Raw genomic sequence first — 26,349 nt, forward strand, 5'->3', positions numbered from 1 at the left:
GAGGGGAGGGGAGGGGGGATAGTAGAGGATAGGAAAGGCAGCAGAACACAACAGACACTAGTATGGCAATATGTAAATCAATGGATGTGTAACTGATGTGATTCTGCAATCTGTATATGGGGTAAAAATGGGAGCTCATAACCCACTTGAATCAAAGTGTGAAATATGATATATCAAGAACTATGTAATGTTTTGAACAACCAACAATACAAAATTAAAAAAAAATAAAAATAAAAATAAAGGCAAAATTTTTCAAAGAGAAAAAAAGAGCAGTTTTTCCAGTAAATTAATGAGTCTACTATAAATTTATACCAATGCTATACAAGCCTTATATATATATAAATGCAAAATATTTCTAAAAGAAAAAATAAAAAATAAAAAATAATAAATAAAACAAATGTGTAATGAGCAAAAAATGAACATTAAAAAATAAGAAAGTTACAATCAGAGATGCATTTTAGAGTGCTTTCCTTGGCTGCAATATGAAAAATGATCTGGAGGAAACCAAGAGCAGAGGCAGGAAAACCATCTGGAAAACTTTTAGAACAATTCAGATCAGCAACCTATAAACATATTATTGATCATACAACTCTATAAGAAAGAAGCTAACTCAACAACTCATTATCCATAACATGTTCTGCTGTATTCATAAGCACATTAAAAATGAGATTAAAAAATAAAAGTTAAATGTTTAATGTTTTATTAATGATATATTAGAAGGGAATATAAATATTTCAAGTAGTCTAACTTTGTTTTCTAGGGTTCAATTCTTGTCAGATCTGATTGTTTCTTACAATGTGGCTGGCAAAAGTTTACATGTGTGATAACTGTCAATTCTGTTTTCTTATTGTTCACTTGCACTTGTGTTTTCATTATATTCAATGTGTGATGTTTTTGCAGACATGTACAACTGCCCACCACAAAGATTAGTTTACATGCAATGTGATGTATTAAAAAACTGGATATAAGTAATACGCAATATGCTGAACGAAAATGAGCTGTGCTAGCAAGGTGGCTGGCTGCCTCACAGGTCAATCACCTTGGCCTCTCACTGCTAGACTCCAGCACCACTCATGGACTCCAATGCATACAATGAGCGACCTCTGAGGGCTTACCTACACTTTAAATGCACAACTTGGCTTCTACTTTTAATATTACATAGAAGTTCTGATATTTTCTTTCTCTTATCACTCAGTCATTTTATATTGCATTCCCCTCCTTTGTAGATTTGACTGCTCTGGAAGACAGATGAGGACCTAATGTGGCTAAGTGGGAAAGAGGCAGATTTTTCCACATTAATTTTTTAAACTGGTAGACTATTTTGGAGCACTTTTAGATTTACAGAAAAACTGATCAGAAAGTATAGAATTCCCACAAACTCCTTACCCCCATCCCCAACACACAGTGTACCCTACTATATACATGTTGTGTTAGTGGTATACTTTTTATAATCAATGAACCAAAATTGATACAATAACTGAAGTCCACAGTTTCCATTAGGGTTCACTCTAAATGTACATTTTTACAGCTTTTGAAAATTGTGCTTGTCATAACTGTATCATACATAAGTTTCACTGCCCAAATAAATAAATAATAAATAAAATAAAAATTCATGATCCACTTATTTGTACCTCTTTCCCCATACCAAACCCCTAGCAATTGATCTTTTTGCTATCTCCCAAGTTTTTTTTTCTTTTCCAGAATGTTATTAGTCGGAATCATACAGTATGGAACCTTTTCAGACTGGCTTCTTTGACTTAATATGCATTTAAGGTCCCCCCTTTATGCCCATTGCTTGAAGATGAGTTTAGCCAGGTGTGGTGATGCATACCTATAATCCCAGGAGCTTGGGAAGCTGAAGCAGGAGGATCACAAATTCAAAGCCAGCCTCAGCAACTCAGCAAGGCCCTAAGCAACTTAGTGAGATCCTGTCTCAAAATATAAAAATGGCTGGGGATGTGGCTCAGTAGTTAAGCACCCCTGGGTTCAATCCCCTAGTACAGAATAAGGAAGAAGAGGAGGAGGAGAAGGGCCCACAGTAGCAGCAGCCAGGAGAAGAAGAAGGGGAAGGTCACTTTCAAATTCAAATTCAAAAGGTTACTTTCTCTTTCCGTAAATAATTCATTGCATGGGAATCCCACATTTTGTGTATCCACCTATTAAGGAACATCTTGGTTGCTTCCAAGTTTTGGCAACTGAAGTGCTATAAACATCTCTGTGTAGACATAAGTTTTTGATTCATTTGTGTCAATACAATATGATCCAGAATCCATGCTCTGCATGAGTATGGTTAGTTTTGAAAGAAACTGAAATTGTCTTCCACAGTGGCTTCCCACCAGCACTGAGTAAGAGTATTGCTATTGCTCCTGTTGCTCCATGTCTTACCTGGCATTTATTGTTTTTGTTATTCCAACCATTAGGTACTTTTTAATTTTATATCCAAGCAACTTTCTAAATGGTTTCATTTGTCTTAAAAGTTTTTAAAATTATTTCCCTTGATTCTCTATTCTTAGTTGTTGTATATCTATTTAATAAATAGAGGAAGAGAAAGAGGAAAACAGGGGATTAATGAAAACCTAATGGCCCTAACTAGAACTTTCAGGGAAAAGGCAAAATAGTAATGATAGGCATTTTTGACACAAACCTAATTTCAATGATAAAGGTGCTAATATTCAATATTTCATCATTAAGTATTATGTTTGCTGTTGGCTATGTATGTGTGTGTGTATGTATGTGTGTGTGTGTGTGTGTGTGTATATATATATATATTTATTCAATCATGTATTCAATATCCTTCTGCTACTATGTCTTTGTTTTTAATTTTCCATCATCTTCTGAGAAGAGTCATTCAGTGACTGAAGAACCAGACTTCACTTTGTCTCATTGGAGAAAATTTATATAACTATAAAACTTATAACTACATACAGAAGAGAAGTTTTGACAACACACATTTCAGCTCTGTGAAGAATGTCATTATTTGAGCTCTTCTAAGTACATCATATGCTCTTTCCCAGTTTTTATTTCCTTTCATGGGTTTCACCATATTAATGTTCTATTATTTTCTTATATATTTTAATCACCTTCTTTGTTGCAATAACAAACTGATGAATTGATCAGTATTATTTTTAATGTATTAGAATAAAAATGGTCATTAATAGGGAAATATATGAGTTGTGTGTGTTTGTGTGTATGTGTGTGTGTGTATATATATATATATATTTATATATTTTTTTTTAATTGCACTTGATTACAGTTTTAAGGAATACTAAAAAAACAGGAAATGTTACAGGCAAGAACCCTCTCTTATTGACTCTTTCCTTCCCAGACACTAGTATTGGATTGATCCTGAGCAGGTGCTTAGTACTAATGGACAATCCCATAGTCATGTTCCTGGATTGTCTCGGAAGTTTTCATGCCCCTTACCTTGGAGTCATTTCAGTATGTGAGATGAACAGTCAATGTAACTAAGAGAAACAGCAAGGCAGGTAAATTTCAGTGACTTCTAGGATAAGTGTTTTAATATGAATTGGGAATCACCAGTCACTTTCCATAGATGACTAGGGACTGACTGTACCACAAAATTTGAGTTTGAAATGCCATAACTATGGAAAACCCTGAGTATGATGTTCCTTTTATTAATTAATATATGTGAATACTTTTCAACTTACTAAGCAATTCTTGAAAACCTGCAGTAATCTTACTTATAGTTATTTAGGATTTTGACAGCTATAGTCATAGAATGGTTTCTTTTTCACTTTTGTGCAAAATTATTTTAAATGCTATTAGAAATGTGTTCACCATATAAAATAAACTCAAACTTTCTAGCTTCTTCTATGTGCCGTAAGGCTGTAAGAATATGCAGGCAATTGTGGTAATGTACACCTGTAATCCCAGCAACACAGGAGGTTGAAGCAGAAGGATCACTAAGTTCAAGGCCAGCCTGGGCAACTTTACAAGGCTTTCTCAAAAAATAAAAAGGACTGGGGATGTAGCTCAATGATAAAGCACCCCTAGGTTTAATACCTAGTTCCTCTGGTTCAAAAAAGAATGTGTAGGGGCTGGGGTTGTGGCTCAGTGGTAGAGCGCTCGCCCAGCACGTGTGAGGCCCTGGGTTCGATCCTCAGCACCACATAAAAAATAAAGATATTTTTTAAAAAAAGGAATGTGTATTACTTAGAAGACTGAATAATGCACTGTGTCTGATCCCAGAATCATTTTCTAAAGAAAGGAGTTTGATAGCTTCACAATTTTCTATGACTGATTCAATGTTTCTAATTTTTTGATCCAGTTTTTAATTTAGATTCTTTCTTGAAAGTCATCCATTTAATCTATAATTTCTAATATAATACCATAAGTTACATCTGGAATTTTTGTAACCACCAGCACAGTGGAACATGTCCCAATTCTAACGACTTGAGAGACTGAGGCAGGAAGATTCCAAGTTGGAGACCAGCCTCAGCAACTTAGCAAGACGGTGTCTTAAAATGAAAAATAAAAAGGGCTGGGGATGTGATTCTGATGAAGTGACCCTGAGTTCAATTTCCATCAACCCCCCTCAAAAAATAGAAATCTTATAACTTAAGAAGTCTTAGAATCCATCATAATATCTTTGTTCTCTTTTCATTAGATTTTCAAAAGGCCTATCAACTTTCCTCCCCCCAAAAAAGTTTTTCAATTCTATTTTTGTTAATCATTAATTCCTACTTATATTTGTGTTATTTCCTTCCCTTCAGCTCCTTATATTTTATATTAGTATTGTAAGTTGAGATTATCTCAATTTTCACTTTAAAAATCAAAATTATACATGTTTAATTGCTTCTAAAGTATAGTCTATTACTAACATTAGAAATATCATAAAATTGCTATTTTAATGTGTTCTTTGTTATTCTAAGCATGTAGGAGAATTTATTATTCCCAAGTCATTGAGTTTATTTTTTTTTTTTTTTTGAATTTTATTTTAAATAATACCTTTGGATCAAAGAATGTCTATGTATTATTCATATTTGTGGAAATGACCTAGGTTTTCCTTCTGACCCAGTCTATAATTAGTTTTTACAAGCTTGAAGTACACTAAGCACATTTTACTTTAATTTGATACGTTATGATCTCTCATAACCTGGTGAATATCATTTTTCATGTTGTGCACTTGCAGGAATACACAGCTGTTTAGAGAAGTACTGGTAAGTACAGGTCCTTGTGGCTGGGTTTGTGCAGTTTTTGAGTCCAGTTCTAGCATTTTCTCTGCCTTCTTTCTTTCAGTCATCACTGCCTGCTGTCAGCAGTCTACCTCCACTATTCCAAATCACTACTCCTAGCATATGCCTTTGGTTTTGAAACCAAACAGCTACATTTTAGGATTAAATGTTAAATAAAATTAATAAGGTTTAAGCAAGAAATTTGTTAGTGCCCTCAGAAAAAAATGCTTGAACTTTGTGATCCCTCCTTTAGCTGCTCTGAACTTATTTTATTTACATCCTTGTTTTCTATTCAATTTTCAAGGACAGTGCAATTTCAACTACATTTTAAAAGTACTTACACACACTGACAAAAAATAAAAAAAAGAACTGTCATTTTTCAAAAAGAAAAAAAAAATGTTAAAAAAATTGTCTCCGTAACACAGAAGTCCACAGTGTTTTATAAACTTTTTAAAATCACTACATTTGAAAGAGATCATCATGAAGTAAAATTGTTTAAACCAGAAATATCTGGTTTGTTGCCCCACTCACATAGTCTTAAAAAGAAGGAACAATGTTTCTTTTTATAGACAAACAATGTGGTACTTTCTATTACATTCACTAAATAGTTTCAATGTACCGTTAGAAAGCAGCTAGACTAACACTTGAAAATTTTAAATCATAAGACTATGTCATCCTCAAAAAATAACAATATATGAAGTAGCTGAAATATTGCTTGTCTACAATAGCATTTTGTTGACTTGGGAATAAAGTCTTTCATTTGTATAAGATATGAGTAATATTTATACTTGAATTTTAAGAAAATTAAACTCCAACTATCTGTTTCTTCACATTTCTGTAAAAATCAGAGTTGAAAGATATATGAAGTTTATATATTTTATTGTTCTAGTGGGCATTGTTAGGTAGTAGCTAGCAATGAGCAGTGAAATATATGGTAAGGTCATAAAGGATTCTTTAAATTACTTCAGGGTCCTTCTTTATGATAAGGTCATAAAGTGTTCTTTAAATTGGGGCTCTTCTTTAAACTTGAGTTTGAATGCCATAACTATAGAAAAACCTGAATATGGTGTTCCTTTTATTAAATAATATATGTTAAGAAGCCAATGGTGGAAGTTAATCTATAGAAAACAAAAGCAAGGGAGCTATTTGTAAAACATATCAAGAGAAAAAGATTAATGAGACTAACTCTTGACAGGATCCACTGAGGTTGATGTAAAGCTAGGAATTATGGCTATAGTGTCTATTCGCCTATAGGGAAGAAAGAGTCCTTTAGTAGCACAGGCCTGCTAACTTTGACCAGTTATTGACATGGGATTGACTTATAGATGAAGTCCCCCTAAATAGGATGGCCACCATGACAATCCTGGAGAGGACCAACTAGGATCAAAACTCCTCCACTGCCCTAGGTGAAGGAGGAGTTGAATACCTGATGGGCAAAGGTTGCTGAAGGAGTACTCCAGTTTTCAAGTTAACCATACAACAATTATAAATCTGGGGACAGCATTATCTTTGTGGTTCTCTGCTTGGAGACAGCCCTCTGAGAGATAAAAAGTGCTTTCCACTTAAGCCTCACTTTGCTTTTATTTTACTTTCACCTATAATAAAGTTAACTCTTGCATGACTTCTGGTGTCTGACTTTAAATTTTCTTTCATCAGAACACAAGAACCAAGGTTTGGAGTTTCAGCTCCCTGCTTTCCTTTGACAGGTATGTTTAAATTTAAGCCATTTAAAAAATATGCAACTACAAAGGAAATAAATATTCTTAAGTATCAAAAAGAATGATTTATTACTGCATTATGTAATAAAAATATCCTAAATAGTGAGACCCCTGTTTCTAATGTCATTTTGGGAGTCACTATTTCATCTGTAAAATCAGGAGATTAAAACAAAATCTGTTTGTGGTCTAAAATTTTATAGGATTAGTTGCTTAAACTACATAAAAACTCAAATACAGAAGTGATTTTCAAAGAATTGTCAAGTTTCACAGGATTAAGACAATCCAAACACAAAAATTACAGGAAGGTATTATCTGCTAAGTAACTGACAAATCATTTAGTGTATTTTAGATTTTGGTTTTAAAGAATATAGATTGTTCCAGGCATGGTGGTACATGCCAGTACTTCTAGAGGCTCAGGAGGCTGAGACAGAAAGATGTCAAATTCCAAGCCAGCCAGGATAACTAATAAAACTCTGTCTCAAAACAAAACATTAAAAAAAAAATGCTAAAGATGTAGATCAGTTCAATCCCCAGCACCAGTACCACAAAAATAAATTAATTAAGTTGTGACAAAATAAACTTGTAGTTCTTTAACACAGAACTCTATTGATACACCTGCTACAGGAGAAGACACAGCATATTCTTGGACCACTATATAATTGTACTTTGTTATATTTTTGAAAATTTAAATATCTAAATAAATCATCACATTTAAGGGACTATAATAATCAGTTTCATTAGACATACCACAAAATCTGTGATTCTCCAAATCATCAAAGATCTAAATTCTTAATGCTTAATTTTATTCAAATTCCCTACAGGAAATCCAGCTGTCAAATTTGGTTTACAGTGGGAATTTTACAAAGAAAATTCCATTTGAACAAAAGTGATTTAGAAGAAACATAAAGGAATGAGGAACTATGAAAACCAAGTGCCTTGCTTCAACCAGTTTGTCAGAAAGTTCTCCTGACTCGGAATAGATCAGACTGCTAAACTTGCTGTGACATGTCCCTGAGTGACATGTCTACTCCTTGAGGAGCAAACAAAATCTAGAATTAGTCAAATCATAAAATGGCAACCCAAACTTGAATAGACATAGTCTACCTGAACAAAAATCCCCAGGGGCAACCATAGAGCACTGCTGATTCCAGAAATATTGGATCTCACCGTGCATTTATTTGTACATTTCTTTTTAATGCTTGCACAAGAATGATATGATAATGACAAATTAAAACTCCTTTCGTTTTCAGTAAATGTAACATCAAACTTAAGTGGTAGTGTACTGGAATCTATATCTCAGCTGTGATGATAATATTATTACTGCATGTATTTGTGAAAACTTGGCTGAACTACATGTTAACTGAGGTGTTTACCTAATTTAAATTATGCATTTATGAGATTTTTAAAATATTGTATTAGTTCAATTGGCACTGCTTTTTTTAATTTCCTCTTTGTAGTTTATAAAATGGTTCCTCCGAACATTTGATGGCCTAAAGATTGACATTAGTGGGCTGAAATGAAATTCTTTTGTGTCTGACCAGTGTTCTATGTTGGGTTTATTTCCCATAACTAAACATAAACATACTCACCGATTTTTCACAATTTTCTTGGTTCTAAAACTACTGACTTACAAAAACGTATTCTGACTCCCAGAAAACATCAGTTATATGTTTTAAAATTTTATATCTGAAAGATATTAAGGATGGAATCAACAAGAGATAAATGAAAAAATGGCACACCCAAAAAGTACATCCAGGTTACTGTCATCAAGTTAAGACCAGGAATAAATCAAGAACCTGAGCAACCATCTGCAAAAGTTCAGAGGGAGAAAAATGTTTTCATTTATATTCTCTAAGTTAAACTCTAGAAGCATCTAGATAGATCAATCTAAATTCATATTTTTTTCCTGAGGTTCAGTAGTTCTTATAGACCTCAGAATATAAAACACATTTGGTTTCATTCTACAATGAATATATCTGCAGCATGCTCTTGATTTCTCACAGCCCCTCCCTTACTTGGTCAGATGCAAATTTGTGATTGCCATGATAACCCATTTCAAACTGAGGCTTTGAAATTTTCCTCTGACATCACAAGTAGCTAAAGGTATTTTGAGACATATCTCACCAACAGCAAGCACCAGATATAAGAGAACTAAATCATTTTATTTCTGACACATGTTTTACTTAAGAAAGTAGGTCAGCCAAGAATATTTGAATGCCTTTCAATTTCAAATGCCTGCTTTACAGAAAAACTGAAATTGTTAACATATATAGGATTTTTTTCAGTGTCACCGTTCTATAAAAATTTGAGTCAACTTACAAAAATGAATTAACTGCCTAAGTTGTACTAGATATTTTGATTTATGTATTGAAGTAGGTAAAGCATATATCTTCAGAAGGTTTTGTCATCTATTTAATTTACATCTGTTATTTACTAATTCATATCCTGGAATAAGACATTAAAGATAACTTGTGGCTGGGTGTGTACCTCAATGTTAGGCATCTGCCTAGCATGCTTGAGGCACTGAGTTTAATTCTCAGCACCACTAAAATGAGGGGGTAGGGAAGAGATTCAGATTTTATTTACACAGAAAAATTTTCCATTAAAAGGTAAACAAATAATACCTGGCACTATAGAGACAATGAGGCTAGAGGTTAAGTGAATCACAATGGTTTCAGACTGGTTTTCCACTACCTTACATACCTATAACTCTGGCAAGATCTCACTTTTCTCTACCTCGATGTTGCCAGTTGTAATGCAAGCATTTTGGCACCAGTCTCTGAGCTGTAGGGTCTGGCAGTACACTGCTATAATCCCACCTATTCTGGAGGCTGAGACAATCGGATTGCAAACTCAAGGCCAGCCTCAGCAATTTAGCAAGATTCTGTCTTCAAAATAAAAAGGTTGAAGATGCATCTCAGTGGTAAAACACTCCTGGATTCAATCCCCAGTACCAAAATAAACAAATAAATACATAAAATTAAGAACGTGTTAAGCTCTTGGTAAATGCCTGGAAAACAGTAAGCTCTTGATAATAGTTGGCTAACTTTTATCATAAAATAATTAGAGCCTCAATCACTTTTCATATGGAATGGACCTTGTTTTTTGCATTGCTATGCAGTTGCACCCACTGTACAGCAGAAAAAAAATTAACTTTTTATATCCCTATTAGTATGGCATAGACAATTAAAGTTCATTTAAGCATACTCAAATATATTAGACTTTATTATTTACTTCAAAGATTTCACTTATTCCTTTAATGTCTTTTAGTATATGAGATTAAAAAAATGAAATTTCCAATTTTAAAAAACCTGAATTTTAAACTTTTCTAGAATTTGACTTTAAAATGTTATATATACTTCTAATCATAATTCTAATAGGCAGATTGTGAAACATATTGATATCTGTGGAAATGTTGAAGCTGCCACGTTGGTACAAGTCTTTAGTGTATTCAATTGTTACTTTAAAATGATTTTTTTTTTTTTTTTTTTAGAAGCACAGCTAAACAGAATATGCTTTAAAAAAAAAAAATCCCACCTGTCATAAAAGACCTTTTTGTTTAATCACAATGAAGATTTCATAATGATAGTACTGACCAACTATTGGAGAAACAACAATGTACGGTTCAAAAGACCTCATGGGAATAACCAAAAGGTACAAAGTTATAAAGTGAAACTTATGGGTGAGAAAGGATTTTATCTCAAGTCACGGTTACTTAGTTTAACTAAAGAGTTAGAACCAACATTATTCTCTTATGTAACCAGCTCCCATCATCTAAATAGAATATCAAGGGTGTTGGTTATTTCCCTTTGCCTCACTGCAGAGCTGGGAGCCCTTTCAGGCACCAAGGGTTGTGGCTCAGAGGTAGAGTGCTCACCTAGCACATGTGAGGCGCTGGGTTTGAGCCTCAGCACCACATAAAAATGAAATAAAGATATTGTGTGTCCACCTACAACTAAAAAAATATTTTAAAACAACTGATGAGCCAATTATTAAGTGAAAGCCTCTTCATCTCTCTTAAGAAATGGACCATAAAGTAACAAAGAAACATGACTTCCAATGTAAATTGTTTACTACTCAACATTACAAATGAATTTATTGGGCTGCTGGAACTCCTCCTACAGTTTCAAAAAAAAAAATCTAAAAATCTAAGTAATTTTCTTTTATTGATCACATGATTGAGTCATTTTATAAAAGAGGAAAAGGAATGGGAAATCAGATTTTAGGATCCTATGCCCTTTTTACACACACAGGTTTTTGTTTTTTTGTTTGTTTGTTTAGAGAGAGAATTTTTTTAATATTTATTTTTTAGTTTTCGGTGGATGCAACATCTTTATTTTTATGTAGTGCTGAGGATTGAACCCAGTGCCCCGCACATGCGTTACCACTTGAGCCACATCCCCAGGCCCCCTACACACAGTGTTTTAACCCTCATTTTACAGGCAAGGGAACAGAGTTTCTGAGAACTTAAGTAACTTGTCCAAGGTCATTGAGTAAGAAAACAGCATATCCTTGCTTCAGACTTTCATCTGTGTGACAGTCTAAACAAGTAGGTGGAATACTGCTTCATAATCTCTAAAGGATGCCTTCCACATGCTACACACTAAAATAATATATAATTTGAAGAGGTGGATGAAGTAGTAAGGTACCAAGTAGAAATTACCATGGAGAAGTTGCTTCATTTCTCATTGTCTCAGAATGTATTTTTCATCTGATAAGTAGGGACAAATAGAGTAGCAGCACTCATAAAAGGTTGTCATAAGGACAAAAGCTATAATATATTAACATAATTAACATTAAGACTTAGCATCTAGGGCTGGGGATGTGGCTCAAGCGGTAGCGCACTCGCCTGGCATGCTTGAGGTCTGGGTTTGATCCTCAGCACCACATACAAACAAAGATGTTGTGTCCACCGAAGACTGAAAAATAAATATTAAAAAAAAAATTCATTCTCTCTCTCCCTCTCTCTCTCTGTCTCTGTCTCTTTCTTAAAAAAAAAAAATACTTAGCATCTAATAAGGTCTTAATAAATGTTGGTCATTTTTTGTATTATTACTTTTGCCATATATAAAATCAAACTCTTTACTCTGGAATGGATCATCAATTGAGCATTGTGTGTCTCTTACCTCCTGTCCTGACAGAGTCTGGTACATAACAAATGCTCAACAAATATTCATCAAATATCATCAAATAAATAAATCGTATAATAATTCCCCATTCTCACTTATCTCAATGTATACATATCAATGGAGAGTAAAAAAAATGAGGCAAAATAAAGATTATGATATGTTTTCAAGCAATTTTCAAACAGAGCATTACTACTATTCTAATTGGTTAAAGATCCAAGGATCTTTAATCAATTAGAATAGTTTTTCACCAAACCATTCCTTTTCACACAGCCTCAAATATATACCTATATTCCTCTATCCAACATGTGCAAAAGGGAGAAAAGAGAAAAGGGGGTTAGAAAAAACAGGCAACTATTTGAGAAACAAAATTTTCCACTGTACCTTTGTAAACCATCAAAATTAAAGGCAAAGCAATTATCAAAAAGCCATTAAAAAAACAATGAGAAAGTGCTATTGTACACCCCCCCCAAAAAAAAAGAAAATGAAAAAAATAAAAAATCTTGCTCTTAAGATCGGAGAGGAAAACATAGCTTATAAACAATAGACAAATAGAAGACAGAGCTAATACAAGCTCCAAGAGTTAGAAGCAAAGTACTGTGAAAGCAAAAGTTTAGAAGAATTCAACTCATAGTTCCGCCAAAAGAAAAAAAGCAAAAGGTTAGAAGAAATATATCTAGCTTAAGGATCTGGGAGAGCTCAAGAAGGTGGAATTTGGAACTGGGCCTTGAAAAATGTGTGATTCCTTCAGGCAGTGAGTTGGGCCAGTAGAATTCCACACTGAGGAAGCACTGGGCAAAGGCAAGGAGGAGTGAAACTCTGGAATCCACAGCAGCTGCACTTAGCTTCCCATCTCTGAGAAGAGGGTGGGTAGAGACAGTGGGAAATGAAGCCAGGAAGGAAAGGTGGGACTAGGCATCCATGTGCTCTTGATGCCTACTACAGAATCACACCTTCATTGTATAGGCTGCAAAGACACTTTTGGGGAAGGGCAGAAAAGCTGGTAATGAGTTTACCCATGGTTTATAAAATATCCTTGTACTGGATTAACTATTAAAAATTAAGTAAATAAAATAAAAACCAGGGGCAAGAAGAGGTCATCAAATAGAACATTAAGAAATAAATATTGAAAAGAATATCATATTGTAAGAAACTAGAGAATTTAGCAATTTAGGGTAAAAGAGGAAAAATCAAAGCAGATTAAGTGAGGTTAGGACAAGAGTTTCACCAACATGTGTGACCAACAGTCAACCTGAGTTGCTAAATGCAGGTTCAATATAAGGGGTAATTACTTTAAAATAAGAGAGGTATCTGGTAACAGCAGCCATTGTCTCAAGGTCCTTGCCATGTGTGGAAGTCAGGTTGGGGACCCAAAGTTCTGAGTGGGTCTCTGATTCACACATGGGTCATGGTCAGTTATGGAAACCACAGAAATAAAGATCCAGGTTAAAAGGGAACAGTTAGTGAAAGTTAGGGACACTTGACAGTGCTCAGCTCAATGGACTGTGGTTCAGGGCAGAATGCCAGTGAGGCCTGAGTAAGACTCCAGGGACTCGAAGGGAAGGCCATAGCCTCATGATGCTGAGAACAGTCAATGACAGAGCTTCAGTGGCCAGAACAACCCCAGCCCCCCCCCCACCCTACTGGTGGAAGAGGATATGTCTAGATTAATTAATCAACTTGCCATGCCATAGCTAAACATCCTCAACACCGAGAACAGCTGAATAGAACCCAAACTAAAATTATGATGTATAAGTGTGTGAATATGTAACACAAATGCTGTTCTGAATCCATAACCTAAATCCCTTTATATGAGTGTAATGGTATGTGTCACAAAACAAACAAGGACAGCACACAGACGAAAATGCTATTTCTCCAAAAACAAGACAAATGTTAAACAAAACAAAGTCTGTCCATCATCATCTTTGGAGAGCTTATGTAACTGAGTCCAGTTTCACCTACCCCTGCCCAGTCCATGGGTTCTGTTCACATTAAACACTCCACATTCCCTACCATTTAGGACACTCTAGTGTGTTAATGCCTCCATCTGGAATCTGTTCCTTTTTTGGCTTGACAATTTCCATATACCCTTCACCTTCATGGTAAGACCTCTGGTGCCCTCAGGCAGAACTAACCACTGAAAGGGTTCCTATGGAATCTTCTATAATACTTCTCTAGAAGGCTCTACTTGTCTTTCAAGATCAGCTCAAGAGTTAACTCTTCTAGGATGACCCCCAAAGCCACCACTGTCTGACTTTTTACTGGCCTTGCTACAGATAGTATCATATCACTTGGTTATCTCTACTCCCCATTTTTTAACTTCTCATGAGTCACATTTAAATCTGTCATGTTATGCCCACTACTTAAATTATTTTATGCTGGAATCTAAGCTATCAAAATATTGAATAATTAACATTGTATCAATTGATATGTTGTCATATATATGCTTTCATGTGTTTTTAACCATTTGAATGCGGGCATTAATCCTTATTTCATGTGCATGGTCTAGTTATGTACAATGGTAGATTCTTTTACAACTATAAAAATATAGCAGAAGTGTTTTATTTCCTTCAATGTAAAGGTGGAATTCTAATGAGCTAATCTTCCACATATGCTTAAGATGGAAATCAGGGGTTTCAATTATATTACACTATTTGTGCTTACCTGCTTAAAAGATACCAATTCTGAACAAGACTGAAGTGTTTGTTTATCCTCAGCACCCAATATGAAGAATTTTTATGACCTTCTTGACATCAACAATTATGCAGACTATCAAAACCTACAACACCCTTTGTGTTCCAGAACTTTCCCTCCATTCCCAGGCACCATCACTTTAATGCTCATTGTTCATTACTTCATCTCTGACTTATGAAAAATAACACTCTGATAATAATAGCTACTAAGTATCTGCTTATGATACAGATAATTCTTTCAACAGCCCACGTTACAGATGTAGATTATTTCTAACCCCAAGCTCTATCCACTTCACCAGTGGCTCTCAACCTCCCCCATGATCAAACTCACCTAGAGGGCTTATTAGAATGGATGACTGGGATCCATCTTCAGACTTTGTGATTAAGTAGATTTGGAGTGGGCCAGAAAAACTACATTTTTATTTAGTTCACAGTTGATACTAACACTGTGATATACCAAAAAAAAAAAAAAAGCTTCAATTTGCTTCTGGCAAACATTTAATCATAATTTTAAGATAAGGGAATTTTTAAGCCTATAGTATAAGCATTTCTAAGCAAGGCAAAGGAAAATAAATGGGATTACCTCTAATATAATGAAACCAGAATACTAAAACTGTTTCCAAAGTGCTTTGAGAACTACTTCACAAGCCCATACTAATAGAGCTACATTGTTGAAGAGGCAATTCAGTAGCCATCAAGATGATTTGCTCTTAACAAAGGGCACCCATGAAGGGATACCCATCTCACAGTAAAACCTGGTGAGCTGTGACAGAGAGTGAGACAGCAAAGGAAGAATTTGGGGTTAGGACATGCTCCGGAGTAAGAAATTGCAGTACAGTAGGAATAACAACTCTCTAAAAATTTATATGGAACCTGAATTCAACTAATCAATTCTCATTTATAATTCTAAATTTACTTGAAAAAGCAAATGCCTGAAAACAGCCAAGAGAATTTTAAAACGAAATTTTAAAAGAATATTGATCAGTATGACTTATCTTACCAGACAGACCTTTAAAACACACTATAAGACACCTCAAGTGAAATATTTTGGACTGAGAGAAAAGAACAATCAATAGAGCTAAATTAAAAGCCTAATAATATATGAATAAAATGAAGTTTAAAAGGTGTGTTTTGAATCAGTGCAAAAATATCAATTGTTTATGAGATAATGTTAAGGCAATTGTTTTTTTTTCTTATTTATTTTTTTTAAATTTAGACCCTATCTCATACTAAGAAAAAGAATGTTTCAGTTTATTTCTGGCAAGTACTTAATCTATTATAATTTTAATATAAGGTTATATTTTAAGCCTTATAAAGAACAAGCATTTCTAGCCAGGCGTGGTGGCACACACCTATAATCCCAGTGGTTCAGGAGGTTGAGGCAGAAGGATGCAATTTGAAGGCCAGCTTCCTCAATTTAGCAAGGTTCTAAGGCAACTTATCGAGACCTTGTCTCAAAATAAAAAATATAAGAAGTATAAGCATTTCTAGGAAGATAAAATAAATGGAATTACTTCTAAATGAAACCAGATGTTAAAACTGCTTCCATAAACAAACCTACATGATAAATGTTAAAACTGGGAAAATTTTTAGAACACAAGAAAAAGTACCAATAATTTTTATATACTAAACTTTTGTAACATCAACAAGAGAAAGATGACTACATGAATGTAAAAGAGATTGTGTAACATTTGTACATGAAAAAACAAATTAATGTTAAACATTTTAAGAATTTCTCAAACACAGTCTAATATAAATTTAAATAATTACATATTAAATTAGAAACCATCAAGGTTTGACATGTAGAGAGTGCCTTTTCCCCCCCTCAAACAAACAAAAAAAATGGAAAAATGCAATTTTAGCTCCACCACATCAGGAAGTATGCCCAAGTGTCAAAGTGAATGTGAAGTAGAAAAGGAAATAATTGTTCAGAAAGTGGATGTTTCCACTGTTCATAATCCTTAGACCAGGATTTCACTAACTTTGATTTAAAGGGCATCCTGGACTTAAAAGCCAGGGAGATTTTTAAAGGTTTTTCATTTAGTTATGTCAGGGGAGGAGGGGGAAAAAAAAAGGAACATGTTGCCAGGCATGTTGGCACATGCCTACAATCCCAGCAGTTTGGGAGGCTGAGACAGAAGAATTGTGAGTTCGAATCCAGCCTCAGCAACTGTGAGACACTAAGTAACTCAGTGAGACCCTGTCTCTAAATAAAATACAAAATAAGACTAGGGATGTGGCTCAGTGGTCAAGTACCCCTGAGTTCAATTCTCAGTACCAAAAACAAAAAAAAAAGGAAACATCTACTTTTCCCCTTGATTTTTTTAAATCTCAAAAACAAAAAAACCTCTAACTCTTTCTATTCAGAACTGTTTGGTACAAAGAGCAAAGGGCTATTGTTTTCAAAACACATACCATCAGAAAACTGGGTATTCAGCAAACCTTTAAAATTACGTAGTTCTCCAAAATCACAAAAACGGTGTGACATGCTTTTAGATTATTTAAATAACAGTAAGTTTCACTGAATATGCCTGCATTTAGTAGAAAACACACATGTTAAAAGGTGACCACACTCCAGTGGGCCGTCCCCTTGCCTAATCATGGCTTCTTCCTTCCTGGCTTTGAGAGATTTCCCCTAGTTTTCAGTTTTTGACCAGTAATACCCCAGCTGGATGCCTTGAATAAGAAAAAGTACAGCCATCTGCTCTATGATCAAAATCATCACCTATCTTCCTTCAGAAACAACACTGACAAGTTTTAATTAGACAACTCATGTGGAAATGAATCTGGACTGACATGAAGACGGCACCAGCGAACTCAAGGAGAAGGAGCACCTTCATGAAGATGTCATCCCCCTCTACACCCAAGAGAACTGGCACTGTCAAGAAAGCGAAACTCATCAAGAATTTAGAAAGGAAATGCATAACCCATTCAACCAGGATCACCTTCATTTCAAGACACGCATTACCAACAGTACTGGTTCTACAGTGTTTGTAGTCTAGAGGGATTATTTCTAGTTTACAGATGTGAAAATTGTGTGATGAATGGAAGACTATCCAATGATTATTTCCAGCATGTACAAGGAATGGAACCTGAATCAGGGATATAAAGTCATAAAATGAAATCTATCTTTTTATATACCAGGGGAGGACTTAGAAATAAAGGTCTTTTCATTTGGAACCATTGCTAATAATAAAGTCAAGTGAAGAACATATTTGGTTAGTTGCTTATTTTCTTTCCTAGAAGAAAAGGTAATATAGTTTTATAATATACTCATTCTGTGCTTACTATCTCCACATCTTACCTAGTACAGCCTTTTCTAATGATTGCTATGGGCTGGAATACCTGCTCAATAGAGAATCACATTCCAGGAATTAATGAGTTACAAAACAGCCTTATTTGTATTTGGAAAACAATGATCCTCAGCCAAGTATCAACTACTAACTTACTGAATAGAAACTAAGAATGGGCAGCTCAAAACAATCTTGAGAACTTTTCATATGGCTGATGTTCAAAAACATGAATAACAGCTACAGACATTTAATTGTTAAACAAAAATCATGTTCAATAAGTTATTACTTTGTCAGTATTTCAGTATTTCAAGACTTTATATAGAAATAATTTCAATTAGTCCTAAACATGAGCTTAGGAAATAGATAACTCGTCCTCATTTTCAGATGGAAAACATAAAAACAATAACACAGACACAAAGCGGTTAGGTAATTTGCCCAGTATTGTAACTGTTCCGCAGGCCACTCTTGATTGTCACAAGTTTGAGGCACCAACAGGGTGTTGTTGCTAGGGTCTGGTCAGATGAAGAAAACGCTCCACTGTAGTCTTATGTCAGACTGACACTGAGCCAGAGGCCCCGAGGGCTGCAGGCATGGAAGGAATGGGCCAAAGCTAACAACCTGCAACTGCCTCAGCCACAGCGGTGTTCCTCAAGCCTCCTGGGTTACAGAATATTCCCTTCCGGAATTTTCCCTTCCGCACCTCAAGGGCCCTTGCAGTCCACTCCTACTGGTGAGGAAGCACTCTTCAGACCTGACATAAAAATCTCAGGCTGTGAAAGGCAGTTTTGATACTTGTTTCTGGTCAACAGAAATCAATAACTTCCCAGAGTCTGATGAGAACTAATTTCAAGGACAATTTTGATGGGGGTAGGAGGAGGCATATACACATTCACATGTTCTATTATCATGTAAACTTTCTGAAAAGATTAAGACATCTTAGGAATCAGACATAATATCATCCAAGGTGCAAAAAAAAAAAAAAAAAAAAAAAGAAAGAAAGTATTTGAAACTGCATAGTAATTGGCATTTCAGAGATTTGGACTTTCCTTATTTAAAACAGAGGGAGTATTGTTTATACTCCCTTGGAGGTTATTCAAAGATGTGTATTTTTAATAAGATTGAATCATGTTTTCATTCCAGCCAAGTGATTTTATTCCATGAATATAATTTCCATGTACTGTACAGTAACATTTTCAATACAATTAGCAGCTAATGCCCAGACCGATGTCTAGAATACAGTTGGCTTTCAATAAGTATTTGTTAATTTAAAAAAAAAAAAATCAGTGAACTATTGATTGGAACAGGAAGATTTCTTGTTCTTACAATGGATTACTCATTAAATAGCTTCAAACCTATTCCTCTCCAACTAATCCAAGTTTATGCCTCCCTCTCAAATCCATCCCTGTCCACTGGCCCAGATTCTTCACCCTTTAAGGGAGCCTGAAAACTCCCAAACCTTCTACCAAGACCACAGCAAAGATAAATTGGAACACATCGAGTGTCCAAGCTTTCCCAGACCCCAGGTCTGGCCTGAGCATAAAGAAAGGCACACCTCTGCCCCAAGAAGGCAGATACACACAGACACCTCACTTGAGCTCATTCCAACAGTTGACCACTCCTATTTCCCTAAGACTGTCCTTTCTTTGGTATTTTATCACCGATGACAAGTCACAGGATGAACACCCAGATTTCCCTGAAACTTATAATGGCATTCACAGTTTCTACCTGTGAGACAAACTCTTGGTTGGTGTCCTCATTCCTGGCAGCTTCTAGAATGACTTTCTGCCAGACCTATAATTCATGTCCTTTTCAGTATTTAGTTGAAAACAGCCCAAATGCTCAGTTGATGAAAGGTTAAAAAGAGTAGCATAAACACAGAGATATACATATGTTTGCTGTGTAACCATTTAAAAAACATTTTTAAAAAACTTCAAATAATCGAAAGGAACTCCAATATAAACCTCAATAATAATAAATATGGTTCAAAATCTATATGCTCACTAAAAAGTCAAGATGAATGCATTCTATCTATAGAATTACCTATGCTATATCTGAAAGAACAAGTATTGCAATATATAAACCAGTCTTATTTTGGTAAATAAATTTGAGAAATGTTATATATGTTGTTTCAATTTTGGAAGCATATTATGCATATTAAAACCTCTCCAAACCCCTTTAAAGAAGAAAGCAGTTTAATCCAGACTTTCCCCAAATTATTCATCCATTGCATTTTTTTTAACGTAAAATGTGCCAACTTGGATCTTAATCAGAATACACTTTGAAAAACACTAAAATGCGAGTCATTTGCATTATTATCTCTAGCTGGCATGGATAATGATTAACATTATTTCTTTCAAATTTTCTAAAATAAGGATATTGATTTTATAATCAAAAAAGAAAAAAAGGGGGAAAAAAGTAGTCCCATCAAAGTTCACTCTTGCTATTGTTTATCATATTGCCTTTTTGCCCTGACAGTTCTCCCAGGTGGAATGCAAAGTGATCAAGATGCAAGTGGTTTTCAAATAACATATACGTTGCAGTCTCAGAAGCGTACACTGGACAAGTTACACTTTAAGCTTCAATTTCCTCTTTTGTACAATCTGGATAACTATTTATTGAATAAATGGAGTGGCACATGTCATCCATTTGTCATATTACCTGGTGTCCTTCAATAAATTCTCATTGCTTTTATGACCAGCATAATACAAGTTACCACCACTGTCTTTAAGTTCTGTTTCCTTAATTCTTTTAATTACTGGCAATCTGAGTGAACTTACAAATATTCATTCAATCTCTAAGCAATTAAGATTCTGAACTGTTCTACATACCACCTTATGAAATACATTAATTTAAAAATAGATTTAGCAGGAGTGCCCTAATGCTTTAAAACTTTCCAAGTGCTGAACTTAGAAATGACTAAATTATGTCCACGCCTATGTCCATTATATTTACCAAGAAAAAGTAGATTTTAATTATGTCAAGAAATCTTAACTGAGAATTTGTTTGATATCACATTTTACTTAGGAGAAATGCAAAATATTTCTTTATTACAATAACGATAGATCCAGAAAAATCCAAATCAATGAACCTCTTCAACTGTGCTTGCTCTAATAAAAGCTCTTAGTCACAGGCATGTAGGGTTAATTTTCAGGCTACATAATCATGCTGCCACCAGAGCTGAGAGTCATCACTTAAACAACCTGATGCAAAAAGGCCTCCCACTCTTCCCTCTGGTTCCAAAGGACATGGTCACTGTTATCCTGAAAGAAGAAAAAGAGAGCTACAGATTCTTCTTGTTCTCATCAATAACTGAAGTCAGCATCTAGATTGACAATTATACAGTATTATGGTATAGTACAAATGCCTCAATTTCTTGTTTACAGGAGGAAGATGATCAAATTTTAAAAAGAAAATTCTCTTCCAGTAATGATAACCTATGATTAGAATGGTGTTAAGTTCCCACTTTTGATTAATCAAATTTTTTATTGTTCTAATTAGTTATACATGACAGTAGAATGCATTTTGACATACCATACATAATTGGAGGATAACTTCTTTTGGTTGTACATAATGGAGAGTTACACAGGTCGGGTAATCATATAATAAGTACATAGGGTAATAATGTCCGATTCATTCTACTATCCTTATCCCCACACCACCTCACCTCCCCTCCCTTCACTTCCCTCTGTCTAATCCAAAGTACCTCTATTCTTCCCTAGCACCCCCTTATTGTGAATTAACGTCTCCATATCAGAGAAAACATTTGGCCTTTGGTTCTTTGGGATTGACTTATTTTGCTTAGCATGATATTATCCAGTTTCATCCATTTACTGGCAAATGCCATAATTTCATTCTTGTTTAAGGCTGAATAATATTTCTTTATCCATTCATGTGTTGAAGGGCACTTAGGCTGGTTCCATAGTTTAGTTACTGTGAATTGAGCTGCCATAAACATTGATGTGGCTGTGTCACTGTAGTGTGATTTTAAGTCCTCTGGGTATAAAACTAGGAGTGCAACAACTGTATCAAATGGTGGTTCCATTCCAGGTTTTGGGAGGAATCTCCATGCTCCTTTGCATAGTGGTTGTGCCAATTTTTCAATCCCACCAGCAATGTATGAGTGTACCTTTCCCCCTACATCCTCCCTAACGTTTACTGTTGCTTGTATTCTTTATAATTGCCATTATAACAGGAGTGAAATGGAATCTCAGTGTTTTGATTTGCCTTTGTCTAATTGCTAGTGGTGTTGAAGATTTTTTCATATATTTGTTGATTGATTTGTATTTCTTCTTCTGTGAAGAATCTGTTCACTTCCTTAGCCCATTTATTGATTGGGTTATTTGCTTTGGGGTGTTAATTTTTTGGCCCACTCTCTTTTTAATAATGAGGCTCTTATGTATGACTTTACAATAGAAAATTTTCAGGGAGGCTGAAGCAGAAGGATCACAGGTTTGAAGCCAGTCTAAGCAACTTACAAAAGCTGTAAGCAACCTAGTGAGAACCTGTCTCAAAAAACAAACAAACAAACAAAAAAACAAACAAACATTTTTTTAAAGGGCTGGGGATGTTGCTTAGTGATTAACCACCCTCTACTTTAATCCCTAGTATCAAAAATAAATATGTTCAGTCACTATCAGTCTCACCAAAATTAAAGAGATGCAGTTAGAGACAGTCTCATCCTACATAGTAGAAAAGTGTAATTGTAAAAGGAAAGGCAGTTCCCACAATAGTATAGTGAGGAGACAACTGGAATTATATTTCCCTTGATAACATGTTCCTAATCTAAGCAACCTTTTTCACCTGTCAAAATGAAGGTGATTTTCCTTAAGATTAGTTTATATTTTGGATTCAGTGGACCCAATATAAGTTCCCTGCATATGGCATGGGGACTTTCATAGTAGACTTAAGAACCATTTAGCCTACATCATCCTCTACTTCCAAGGAGAAGCAAATCAATCAGGGCATTCCTCTCTCTCCTTGGTGTTGAGTGAGTGCAATGACTATAGCATTCCAATGGACTGCTTTCTAACAATGTGGATAATATGATGTAAAATTTAACAAACACTGAATGCCTCATATGGGCTGCTCTTGGTGCCACATTTTCATTCTGTATTAGTATCCTCTTCCATCATGGAGGAAATTGAGTCTCAGGGAAAAAAAAAAAAAAGAAAAGAAATTGAGTCTCAGGAAAGGGAAACAAAGTACATGAGCCAGTGAGTGACAGAGCAGAGATTCAGGTCCAGATCTTTCTCCAAGCTCACTCTACAACAGCTGCCTGCCAAGCACTCTCTGCCTTCCGGATCCACCAGTTTTATTTGAAACCAAAGCAATGCTGTGAAAAGCCAGAGAGCCAGTTCACTAGTCCGCTGCATCAGAAGATCATTATGTAGGCTGCAAAGTTAAAGGAAAAGCAAGCAGTAGGCTCAAAGTGCTTTGTGGAAAATTATCACCTATCATGTTATCATTTCTTGACGTTTTTCTTATTTATTTTAAAGATGAATTCTAGCTTAGAATTTCTTATTTCAGGACAACATAAAATACCAATTTATTCCAAAAGTATTCTTTGGGGAAAAAAAATGGACAAACCTGTTTTATTCTGTACTCTACATGTTTTGCACCAATTTTGAAAAAATTAGGAAGTAAGAGACTCACAGTTTGAAAACTCTAGGGAGACAGAAAGTTCATACCAGCTTTTCTTTTCTAGATGCCTATTTGGCAATTTATCTTCCTACATTCATAACATGTCTAAATTCTCAGTCTTTCTTTCTTGAGCTGGAACACCCTCTATTATTCAATTTTAGTCTTTGACTTATTATTGTTTACCTCAATAGTCTAATTTCCTCCACTAACGGAAGTCCTGAACCTTCATAACAAGGCTGTTCAATTAGATTTAAGGGTGTTGACCCAAATGAGTAAAAATTCTTATGTGCTAATTAATAACATAATTAATGACTAATCACTTCATTTTCAAAATCTATAAATCTATTTAATAAATCAAATGTTGTTCTACTACATTATTCAAAACAGTAATATTTAGGATCAAAATAAGAATATAGTCCATATATCCCACTAAATTACACTGCCTGTGAAGGTCAAGCATTTAAGATAGAAACAACATTACTCAGAATTTTCACTTATACTACTAAGGAAATGCTTATTTTTCATAAATCACACTGCAGGAAATGTTAAAAGAGAATATCAAACCATGAATGAAATATTAAAATAGAGTGCTTAGAGAAACAAAACTATTTTGACACTGCAACATTTAATGTGATTTTAGCAATAATCCATTGGTTAGGGGCTACAAAAATGATTATTCTATACTTAGCTCAATGCTTAGCATAACTGAGCTTCAACTACTTCAATGGACACGTAATTCTCTTCCTTCCATCTCCCAACACTGACTTTAGTTAACATAAGTTCCAATAATACTATCCAATAACTGACCATTGTGTGTCTAGATATGTTATAACTAAACCTGTTGTTAATAATAACTAAACCTTGTTATTTACCCAAAAGAAGCAGTCAAGAATACCACAGACTACTCTTCATTTTACAATTGTAAACTGCCTAAGGGGTAGGGTTGTGTGCTGGGGATAAGGACCATTTATACAAATCACAGTTCATTTCTACAAAAATATAGTACACAGTGAGAAAAAAAATAAAGTCCTTTATGTAAAGAAATAACTGCTGAGCTGTTGAAAGCAAAGTACAAAGCAGTATTAGTATTAGAAAACAATATAGACATTTGCTCACTATGAGGAGATGGAACTTTCCCACAAACTTTTCTGTATAGTTTATTATTTAAATTGTTTCTAATGTGCATATTAGAAATTTTTAAACAGCTATTAGAGCATATATTGTCAGGATTCCAAAGAAATGGCAACCCTGATTGTCTCTGGGGAAAAAAACTGCGTGACAAAAGCTAAATGGCTGGAAGGAGCTTCTTCCTCATCTTCCTCACTGCTTCCTCATCTTTCTCTTTTGAGTTCTGTGCCATTTGAATATACTGCCTACTAGAACCACAACTGATGTGGTCCGTCAACATCCCTGAACAATTACTGTCATTGTCACAATTCTCAATTTAATTTTGGATGAAATCTCTTCCCCCAAATTCATATATGGCACTTTTGAAAGGGTTATATGTGGTCGTGGGCAGAAATCATCCCCTAAGATCACAGATCTGTTTCATGATCAGTTTCAGAGTTACAAAAAGAACATAAAAGATCAAAGCCTTCAAACTCAAACTGCTTGTTTAGTGGCAGCAGTCTAGCATTAGCTAAGTGGCCTCTCCTTTTGCCTCCCGAAACCATCTTCATTTTTCCATTAACTGAACATATTTCCCATGCTACTTTGTTCCTTTATCTATATCCCCAAGTACAAATGTTATTATCCTTACATTTCTAATGAGCAAAATAAATACCTACTTAGCTAACTAAAGAAGGAAAAAGAAAATTCTCCCCTTGGTGATCCATGAAGTAGTGTAAAAGTATAAGTAGACCACAAAGAGCTCAGAGAAAGGGAGGAAATGAGAACTATACATAACTCAAATACACTCGATGTATTAGATATAAAATAAAAAGAATCAAATTTATATGAATGGGGTTATTATCCAAAACTCCAATTTTTTCCCACTTTATTTTGAAAATACATTTTTTTCCCTTTGGAGAGCTACTTTTATTTATTTATTTTTTAATTTTTTATTGTTGGCTGTTCAAAACATTACATAATTCTTGATATATCATATTTCACACTTTGATTCAAGTGGGTTATGAGCTCCCATTTTTACCCCATATACAGATTGCAGAATCACATCAGTTACACATCCATTGATTTACATATTGCCATACTAGTGTCTGTTGTGTTCTGCTGCCTTTCCTATCCTCTACTATCCCCCCTCCCCTCCCCTCCCCTCTTCTCTCTCTGCCCCCTCTACTGACATTCATTTGTCCCCCTTGTATTATTTTTCCCTTTCCCCTCACTTCCTCTTGTATCTACTTTTGTATAACTCTGAGGGTCTCCTTCCATTTCCATGCAATTTCCCTTCTCTTTCCCTTTCCCTCCCATCTCTCATCCCTATTTAATGTTAATCTTCTTCTCATGCTCTTCGTCCCTACTCTGATCTTAGTTACTCTCCTTATATCAAAGAAGACATTTGGCATTTGTTTTTTAGGGATTGGCTAGCTTCACTTAGCATAATCTGCTCTAATGCCATCCATTTCCCTGTAAATTCTATGATTTTGTCATTTTTTAATGCAGAGTAATACTCCATTGTGTATAAATGCCACATTTTTTTTTATCCATTCGTCTATTGAAGGGCATCT

The 26,349-nt window shown here is 34.8% G+C and overlaps 1 protein-coding gene and 1 long non-coding RNA gene across 9 annotated transcripts in view; one reads left to right on the forward strand and one right to left on the reverse strand.

Moving 5' to 3' along the window:
• Nucleotides 1–7,788, forward strand: part of LOC125619419 — a 52,621-nt gene extending 44,833 nt beyond the window's left edge. Inside the window, exon 3 of the long non-coding RNA XR_007350961.1 lies at nt 6,852–7,788. This is a non-coding gene — a long non-coding RNA (uncharacterized LOC125619419). The remainder of the gene's footprint in view (nt 1–6,851) is intronic.
• The window catches only part of Cobll1 (cordon-bleu WH2 repeat protein like 1), a 161,799-nt gene that overhangs the window by 113,284 nt on the left and 22,166 nt on the right, over nt 1–26,349 (reverse strand). The window lies entirely within an intron of this gene.

This window comes from Marmota marmota, unplaced genomic scaffold (genome assembly GCF_001458135.2).
Source record: "Marmota marmota marmota unplaced genomic scaffold, marMar, whole genome shotgun sequence".
Lineage (NCBI taxonomy): Eukaryota > Metazoa > Chordata > Mammalia > Rodentia > Sciuridae > Marmota > Marmota marmota.